This window comes from Papaver somniferum, chromosome 2, assembly GCF_003573695.1.
Source record: "Papaver somniferum cultivar HN1 chromosome 2, ASM357369v1, whole genome shotgun sequence".
In the NCBI taxonomy this organism is placed as follows: domain Eukaryota; kingdom Viridiplantae; phylum Streptophyta; class Magnoliopsida; order Ranunculales; family Papaveraceae; genus Papaver; species Papaver somniferum.
The window spans coordinates 171,162,254-171,172,553 of record NC_039359.1 but is presented as its reverse complement, the minus strand read 5'-3'; the positions used below and the strand labels follow the sequence as shown (position 1 = coordinate 171,172,553).

Genomic DNA, 10,300 nt, shown 5'->3' with positions numbered 1-10,300 from the left:
ACAGGTTATGTGTAGTTCAATCAATTAGATAATCCAACCTTTGTTTGTAGATAGAAATTGATTGACACTTAGATATTGGTCTTTGGTACCATCCAAGTTATTTCTCATATTAATCCGGCTCATAGATTTCTATTTGTTCGACTGCAGATTGATTTGAGAAATTGAGATATAACTGTTGGATGTATTTTCCTTGATTGAGTATGACTATCTAGTTGATTCTCTTGGAAATATATTAGAGTTAGTCCATACAGATTCCCTAAACGAAATATTGGGTGTGGTTGTTAGACCCCCGGTTTTTCAACTACTTCCACTTCACAGAGCAATCCTTCAACACCAACCCATATCCAAAGCCAAGCCCCCAACACTTCACCTTCAACACCCATCATATATAAGAGGAGAGACTACACTAACAAAGATGCTGCAGAATAATTTGCCATCAAAATGAAGATTGCTCAAAGGAAAGTCATCATGAAAAACAACAGCTCTGCTTTGAAAGAGAGGATTGACTTCATAGCCTTCAAAGATGGTTCCTCTCAGGCCAATATCCCCACCAATGACCCTACTACCTCTGCAACCATGAAGAAAGGAAAAAAAAAATCAAACTTTGGAAACAAACAAAAAGAAAATACCACAAGGAAAAAAGAAATCAATATCAAAGATGCTGCTAGACTTCATCAACACTCTCAACATTCTGATAATACTGGAGCTAATATCTTTCCCAAAATCTCTCACTGTCCCAAATCCTTTTGTTAACTTACCTTCCCTTTCTGAAATCCAAGCCACCAAAAAATCTAACCTCAGAAGCCGTGACAAAATTCTTTGGGAAAAAGAAAACTGGAAAAGCAACTATCTGCAAGAAATGAGCACCTCAGTCAACCTATCCCTGAACCTAAGAGGAAAGGCAGGACCTTAAACAGCATGGATTGCACCCCTTCCCACACTAAAAAGATTAAAGACTACCCACCATGATTTGGCTACTCTGACGATGAAGTACAAGAGTCTCACATATATAATGACTACATCCACAGTACTAGCAACCTTGAGGGCACCAATCCTTTCAGGAGAGCTAATGTATGCAACTCTACTAGCTTTACAATATGCTCCAATTTTATCTTATTTGGCATGATCTACACATACTTAATAATCACAACATCTGTTATAGTCTTGTCACTTTAGATACTATGTATTTGGGTTATATAATCCTCACCTTCTCCTATCCTAGAATCTCGTATTTTTGGAAATTCTTTACAGTCATGACATTGAACTGTCAAGGAGTAGGAAAAGCCAACACTAGTAGATATCTTAATGACATGCTAGACAAAATAAATCCCGATATTGTTTTCCTAGCTGAAACTAAACAGAAATCCCAAAATCTTAAGCCTATCCTAGAAAAAATAGGGGTCACCAATTTTTGGTTTGTTGAACCACATGGGAACATAGGCACTGCTAGTGGGCTAGCCTTAGCTTGGAAAACCAATATAAGACTAGAAATTCAAGATTTTTCCAAACATCATATAGATGCTCTAATAACCACTCAGGATAATACCACTTGGATGGTCACTAGCTATTATGGTAGTCCTTACACCACCCCTGATAAAATTAAGTCTTGGAAAATGATTGAAAAGATTGCTATGAGTCACAATATACCTTGATTATTATGGGGAATTTCAACTTTGTCTTGCATGATCATGAAAAATATAGTAATCACCCCATTGACCACACTGAAGCTGGAAATTTTAACAACAAAATTGATGATTTATATTTAACTGACCTAGGATACACTGCTTGTCCTTTCACTTGGACTAATAGAAAAACTGGAAATGCCTTAACTGAACAGAGATTATATAGAGGCTTAGCTAATGATATGTATCTTACTTTATACCCCAATAACACTATATCCAACTTACTATCCATTGGCTATGATCACAACCTTCTTAGCACTAACCCCAACTGGAAGCCTGGATTCATTCCTTTCAAATTCTTTGGCCCTTGGTTGGATCATAAAGATTGCAAAGCCATCATTGGTGAATGTTGGAACCAGCATCACTCAGGGTCCTTTGCTTTTATAATAGCTAGAAAGCTAAAGGAAACCAAACTCAAGCTGAAGAAATGGAACAAGGAAGTCTATGGTAACACAAAAACTAATTTGGAAAAGAGAAAAGCTAAGATGGAATGGATCACCAACCATATTTTTGATAACACTAGAGGTCATGCTAGCAGAGAAGGAAAGGACAACATCAAACATTGGTACAACATTCAAGAGAGTTTCTAGAAGACTAAGACCAGAGATCAAAATATCAAGCTGGGGGATAGAAATACCAAATTATTTCATGATTCTGCTAGGAAAATGATGAGAAGAAATAAGATTGATGCCATTCAAAATTCCAAGGGTGATTGGCTAACTGACAACTCTACTATCACAGCCGCTTCACGGAACATGTCTACTGCTGAACCTATTAATCTAAACCCTGATATCATCAACCTCATTCCCACTACTATAACTCATGCAAAGAATAAACATCTTCTATCCATTCCTGATGCCTCAGAAATCAAGACCGTTCTCTTTAGTATGGAAGGTGATAAAGCTCCTGGCCCAAATGGTTTTCCACCTAATTGTTTTCAAGCAAATTGGGTCATTATTGGTAATGATCATGTTAATATGGTTCAAAATTTCTTTAATTCTGGTTATATTCTGTCTGAAATGAACACTAATTTCATCTCTCTTATACCCAAAATTGAATCCCTAACTAACCATGTCCACTTCAGACCTATATCCCTTTGTAATACCACCTATAAAATTATCTCCAAACTCATTGCCAAAAGACTTAAGCCTCTTCTACCCAAACTTATATCCCCTTTTCAATCTGTATTTTTCCATGGAAGACAAATTTCAGATAATGTAGCAATAGCTCATGACATGATCCATCATATGAATACTAGATATGGAAAAAAGGGTGACAAAGGTATAATGGGAATCAAGATTGATATGGCCAAAGCTTTTGACATAGTAAATTGGAAATTCCTTCTATCCATGATGAGTAAAATGGGTTTCAGTGATAAGTGGTGCCAGCTTAATCCATCAATGTATTTCTACTACAAACATGGCAGTTCTTGTTAATGGTTCTCCTGGAGAATTATTCAAACCCACTAGAGGTCTCAAGAAATGAGATCATATATTTCCCTATCTCTTTATGTTCTGTATGGAAGCTCTCTCTAGAAACTTAATGTAAGAGGAACTTGATGGTCTTATCCATGGTATTAGTGTTTATATTGATGCTCCTTCAATCAATCATCTCATATTTGCTAATGACTGCCTTGTCTTCTGCAAAGCTAACATGCAGGAATGCACCAACTTAATCAACATATTAAACTCCTTCAGTGCTTCTTCAGGCCAAATGATAAATTTCTCCAAGTCTGGTATTTTCTTCAGCAAAAACACTGATCCTTCTATTGCTAAAAACATCAGCAACCATATGCAAGTCCAACAAATTGATTCTAAAGATAATTACCTGGGTTCTCCCCTATTCACCAATAAGAGAAAAATCCAAGCTTTCAAACATTGCACTGACAAGCTCAAATTTAGACAGTCTGGTTGGAAAAGTGAAAATTTATCTCCTAATGGAAGAGCTACTATGATATCTAGTGTAACCTCCACCTCTATCATTTATCAAATGAATTGCTTCAAGATTCCTAAGAAAACTTGTTAGGAGATTAATAAAATTCAAAGAAACTTTCTATGGAAAAAGGATCCTCAAAAACCTACAGGTTTGTTCTACATTTTTCGGAGCCGTGTTTGTAAACCAAAGGAACTGGGTGGTCTTGAGTTTAGAAATATATAAATCTTTAATAGTGCCACGATAACTAAAATTGCTTGGAGGTTGGTAGCTGAACCTGATTCCTTATGGACTATCACTATGAAAGCAAATCATTTCAAAAATGATCTGATCATCAGAGTGGACACAAGGCCAAAAAGAAATGACTCTTGGTTATGGAAAGGTATTTTGGAAGGGGTAGATAACTTACAAAAATACTACGAATGGGAGATAGGAAATGGTAAACTAATAAACATCTGGGAAGATGGATGGATTGATAAACAAGAGGAAATTATAACCAAACCACCTCTCTTCCCAAACACTCTAAACACAGTAAATCAACTCATGCACAGTAGAGGAGAATGGGATATGGACATCATCAACCTTTGGTTCACTGTTGAAGATCAAATAGCTACCAGACATACCAACAAGAACATCCGCAAGGAAAATGCTATAATCCAGAATCTAACAAAAAGTGGAAAATTCTCTGTCAAATCTCTTTATGACACGAAAATTCAAGATAAGTATAAGAATGATACTCCTAACCCTTCTTGGAGTCAAATATGGAAGCTAGATACTTCTCCCTTTATCCAAGTGTTTGTATGGAAATGTGCTCATGGGATTCTTCCGACAAATGCCAGAATTGCCAGCATCCTAAGCTACATTGATTCCACTTGCACTCTATGCCACAGTGCCAAATAAGATATTACTCACATTATCATCTCTTGTCCTTATGCTTCTGAAGTCTATAGCTACCTCTTTGGATGTCATCACCAAATATTCAGCAACTTTGGAGATTTTATTGATCGGATGAATAGTTGGTTTCAACCTCACAATCAACAACATGACTGGATTCCAATATATGCTACTACATGATGGTTCATTTGGAAAGTTAGATGTGAATTTGTCTTCAACAAGAGCAAGCCTTCTGCAAGAAGAACTGCCAACAATATTACTCAACATCTTTGCTCTCATAACAGGGTCATCCATAATCCATCTCACATCCCGAACAACTTATACTACAGAAAGGATGATCACCAAAGAAATGATAGACTAATTAATAACCACGGACAGAAATTTGGTGTTACCATCAGCATTAGCTACATGAGTTTCATTTACATGGGTCCAAATGCTGATAATTTATCATACACTAACTTTGCTCTAATTGCAATGAGCTATGCAGGTACCTATGTAGGGGCAAGGAATGTCAAAGACACTATCACTGGAGACGGAAGATCAAGGCGTGGAGCTGAACTAGCCACTTAATGGGCCAAAGAACTGCAAAGAGCCATTGTAGATTTCCAAGCAGAAGAGAATGCAACTTTGGCAGACATCCAGGATATCTATCAAAATGAAGTACAAAACAGATTCAAACAGGGATACCATGCTGAATGTAGAGGGCTTTGGGAAGCAGTGAATTGGGCTAAAGAAAGGAATCTGCAAAGCGTTCAGTTTGAAATGGACACAAAAGAAACCCAATTTTACCACCTTTATAAGCGTTCCTAAGAATTTCAGCAACGCTTATTAAGTTGCCCAAACGGCGTCAAAAATTTTGGTAACGTCCGGAAACGTTGCTTAAATTAATTAGAGCAACGTTTCATACGTTGCTTCATCCGTTGCTTTAGTTAGATATACTGCAACGTATAAAATAATTTAAGCAACATATATATACGTTGCAAAATATATTACCAGAATTAAAAAAAATATATAAATTACAGAATCTGTATTGGTACTTCCGAAATTAAAAATTCAAGTATTACAAATAGTACAGAACCCTGACTTTGTAAGAACGAAGTCCTACAAATCATCCTTACAACACTTAACAGCACTATGAGTCTTCTGTTGTGGCATAAAATAAAACGAAGTCCTACAAATCACCAGTTCAGTTGTTTGGAGTCATGTACTGTTGTCTGAAACTTCCAATGCCTTCTCATAATGAGCATCAATGTTACCCAATGAGCACCTAAAACAAAAGCCATTTAGTACAAGTGATGAAACCTTGGAAAATCATTGAATAAACTTCACTTTCATATGCAATAGAATTGTAATTTGGAACGAGACAGATATGGAAAAAGGTAATTAATTCATACAAAGTGGAAGCATGGTGGCTGGTGAACAATAACTCAAACTGGCTAAGAATATTACCTAATCCGAATGGAAGAATTTCAAGGACCATGCAATTCGAATCTTTCAGTAATCTCTTCACGGGGATATGGCAAATTGAAGAACTGCAGTCACGGAAACAGAAATCAAAGAATTACTAGGATCAAAATCTTGTTCCAAGTTACAAAGAAAACGTTTCACTTCAACCAAAAAATTATGTTATCTTACATGGTAAGACAAGCCTAGGAGTAAATCTGCAAGGAATCCTATAAACAAGTCTCCATTACATTTAAGGAACCATGTATTTTTCCTGCACTCGAATTCAAAAGCTTACATAATATATCAAAAGGCAAACAGGAACAGAGAAGCAAGCTTGTAAATGGATTTTTTGCTATTGCACTTTCAGGTATAGAGAATGGTGGGACTGTACCATTGTCAGTCTGAATACCAATAAGACCACAGTAAGGAAACAGTACTAAGTATTAATATTGGAGGTTCCCAAACTACATGTGATGCGAACGCATTAAACTAATAGATGTAGAAGATTAGGAATGCGAGATCTCACCTGAATAAAAAGAGCTAAAATTTTCATTTTGTCATCCAATTCTCTTGTACTAGATTATGAGTATAATTCTTTGATTGTCTCGTACCCACAAGAAACCATAAATTTCCTTTTCAAAATCATGTAATGAGGTGGCTAGAGCTTTTTCCACATCGAACTTTTTTGTTCTACCTTGGTAGTGTGCCTGAAAGCACCAAATATCATCGTTGTCAACAACTATAACTAACATATACGTACATATATAAAATTTTCAACAGTCCCTACAGAGTACAGAAGACAAGACAGGGTGTTTGAATAAAATCAAACACAATGAAACACGTAAAATATTAACTAGCTTAAATAGATCCCTAATAGTTTGAATATCTCTATCTAAGTTGCAAAACACCCCCATTTAAGTGTCTTTCAACAAACAAATTTGTTACAAACTCATCTGTATGATCACCACTTGATGCAAGCCATCTTTTTTTTCCACCAATGGGACCTCATTTACTAGAATCTTTCCCTTGAGAGGGTCATAAAACCTCTAGATTAAGTTCGTTATTGTGGTCTACAGTAAACGAAAAAATAACACTGACTAATGTTAACATGGATTTAATCTCCAAAACTGAGAGGTTTAACTTCAAAGCTGGAAAATTTGGCAATGCAAGTCATGATAGTTAGATATTGCATAAACGCAAAAAAAAAAAAAAAAAAACTTTTCCACCACCAACTAGAGCAACTATTTAACCAGGAGTCAGCCTGCAGTACATAGTGTTTGCTAGATTAACCACAAAGTGATGGTCATTTCTAAAGAAAAACTATCAGGAGTTGCACAGAAGAATACCAACCATCTATATCACGACAGATTTTCGTTCTTATTCAACTCACAAGCAAATACTATGTACTTAAAAAGAAACTAATTTAAAGAGCCGTCTCTACAGAGGATATGAGTCGTGTGTCTTACTTATTAGAGTCATAAACTTAGCAGCAGCTTGTCTTACCAACTTAGCACTGACGTTTTCAACTGAATCTTCCAAATCAACCTAGGAGATATTTACAAAAAATCACATCAAGACAACATTAAATGATTAAACTAACACTGCATACAAACTCCCAAAAGCACCATGTAAAGGTGTCTACCTCTTTGGCCACAACCACTCCATCTTTCACAATCTTAGGAGAGTCGTACTTCATTTCCGAAACAACATTCCTAACCTTAGGACCAAGAGTAATCTGCAAGCTTGTTAACAGTATTCTACAATGGCAGAAAATTGAGAATAAGTTAGCAAACCCATAAGCAAACCAAACAGTAAACTCAAGATACAAACAAATGAGTAGACCAAAAAGTTACTTACAACTTATTAACAACACACCTATCCTTGTTAAAATATAGCTCCTTGGCTTCCCTAATTTTTGGTGAACATATTCTTTGCAAGACCACGTACTGTTTCTCTCCACCAAACATGTTACTTATCAGAGCCACAGGTGACAGGACAGGTCATTCAAACACTTACTCAAACAAAAACTTTTTTGCAAACACAACAGGAACTCAACCCAACACGTGAATGCCAATTTAGGATACGAAATGGACAATATTAGGCACATACGGGTTCTCAACGGCAAAATAACCATCAGATTCTTTGATTTGGAGATTCTCTTGTTCAACTGCAAACACACATAAAAAAATTAGTAGTTGCATAAAGAGAAAAAAAAGAGCATGGGTTGAGATTTTCTTACTTCTTACCCTTCTTCAAAAACTTCACGTGTATAATTACACATCAGATGTAGCACTTGACTGCAGTCAAGAGAAGAAAATACAAATTACTTATCCAATTGGGGCTACATTGATTTTTTATTTTTTTTGATGGACCGGGTACATTGATTGATAAACTCTTAGAGAAAAAATACACTCCTTTTGTACCTAACAATGAAAAATAAACTTAAAATATGCATAATACCACCATGATTGGATAGCAGCATAAGTCCTGACATTTCTTCTTGATCTTAAGCAGTGTGAAACTCAGCTCCATCCCTCCTTTATGAATAACCAAAGAGTCATTCTTATCACTTTCTTTCTTTCCATAATCAATAACTTCATGGATCTAGAAGGGAAATTAACTCAATACAAACCCCAAAAATCTCAGATTTAAGCAATTAAATTATGGGAATTCAAAACAGCACCCAAACGAAAATCTTAAACCTAAATGATTTTGTCTAATAAAAACTAACCAAAAACAAACCTTATAAAATCGATCCAACCGGATGTAAAGATAGACAGTAATCAAACTCAAAATTGAAATTCATAAAAATAGAGAGAACATTTTGCTGGGTTTATAAAAGAGAAAATCCCATTTCTAGGGTTTGAATCCAAATTTGGGTTACCTGAAGATTGGGTTTGATTTCTGAATACCTGAAGATTGGATTTGATTTCTGAAATATGGGTTTGATTTGTGAGACGAGTTCAAGAGATCTCACAAATCAGACTGAGTTGAAACCCTCGTTCGAAAAATAAAATAACTTAAACTCAATCTTATCAAAACCCATCTAACAAATCAGATCGAGTTCAAGAGACCTCACAAATTCGGTTTGATTCAGATAAGATAGCTTTTGATTTTTGATAGATTGAGTTCGATTCCAAGAGAGTTCTGCTGGTTTAACAATGAAGAGAAGAAAAATGAAAAGGAAGAAAAAAAGGTATAAGAAAATAAAAGATAAAAAGAAAATAGTTAGGTTAATATAAGGTTCGGTGTAGTAGACATTTAAGTCCCCGGCCATTAAAACAAAGTACTAGCGTGTCCTAATTTCTTATTTCCTGTCCGATATATAAGATTTAATGCAACGCATTCATTTTATGAGCAACGTATAAACATGTGCAACGAAAATATCAGTTGCATAACTGAAAACCAATATGTTGCAAAATCTTGGATATGGTGTAGTACAATTGATTGGAGGATTCATAACTTGATCATAGACATAAAAAAGTTTTTTAATAATTCCATCTCTTGGCAATGTAACTATGTGCATAAAGAGAAAAATAAGATAGTTGATATTCTCTCTAAGTTAGCTAGAATGAGAGATTAAGTAGTGTTCGGTTAATAGATTCACCTAGTTGTATAAAACATCGGTTGCAGGTGGATAACTCTTTTATAAACACTTCTTCCTAATTAAATTTCAATCTTTTCAGTTTCTAAAAAAAAAAAAAAAACAACAACAACAACAGGGATACCATCAAGTGGGATTTTGAAGTAGTTTCTTTTGTTCTGGGAAAGTTGACTCAAATCAACAGACAACATAATATGATGGCAGTTAAAATGCATAATCTAGCTTTTACTTCTTCAGATTTAAAAAATTTTAATTGGAAAGGACCTAATTTACAAGCACGGAAAACTATATCACTATCTCCACCTTGTTAGGCTCTGATGATAGAAACTGCCGAGAACCTGTCTTCTTTTTGAGGACAAATATCTCGTGTTTCTTAAAAAAAAATCTAAAGGTTTAAAGGCCTAAATAAGTAAAGCTCCCACGTTAAACGGTGAGGAAACCCTCGCTTCCTATTGGTCGAAATAAGTCTTTTTTGAGTTTTGCGAAATGATCGTTATGATGAGGACAATTGACAACGTACGATTAGTTTAAAAAAAATACACACTCAAAAAAAGAAATCGTAACTTAACCAAATTTAGAATTCTGAATTTTTAACAAGGAAAAATTTACCGCAAAAAACAAGCCTAAAGAATAAAAATTCCTAAACTCAATTTTACTCTTATTTGGAGACTCAATTACATGAAACTCATATTGGTCCTCTTTGTTGGTCGGTACCCATGGGCCTATCGACTGATTGAGTACT

General features: G+C 35.3%; 1 long non-coding RNA gene across 14 annotated transcripts; it reads right to left on the bottom strand.

Annotated features, from left to right (window-relative positions):
- Positions 1-5,539: 5,539 nt before the first annotated feature.
- LOC113349780 lies at positions 5,540-9,126 on the bottom strand. 14 transcript variants are annotated; one of them, XR_003360375.1, is made up of 9 exons: positions 8,194-9,126; positions 8,064-8,121; positions 7,812-7,900; positions 7,597-7,711; positions 7,421-7,499; positions 6,481-6,661; positions 6,144-6,225; positions 5,958-6,040; positions 5,540-5,775 (listed from the first exon to the last, which is right to left on the bottom strand). It is a non-coding gene; the product is annotated as an uncharacterized LOC113349780 (long non-coding RNA). The 14 variants fall into 14 exon arrangements; XR_003360372.1 differs by having other exon boundaries at positions 7,812-7,925; positions 8,201-9,126; XR_003360374.1 differs by having other exon boundaries at positions 8,201-9,126.
- Between the last annotated feature and the right edge of the window lie 1,174 nt (positions 9,127-10,300).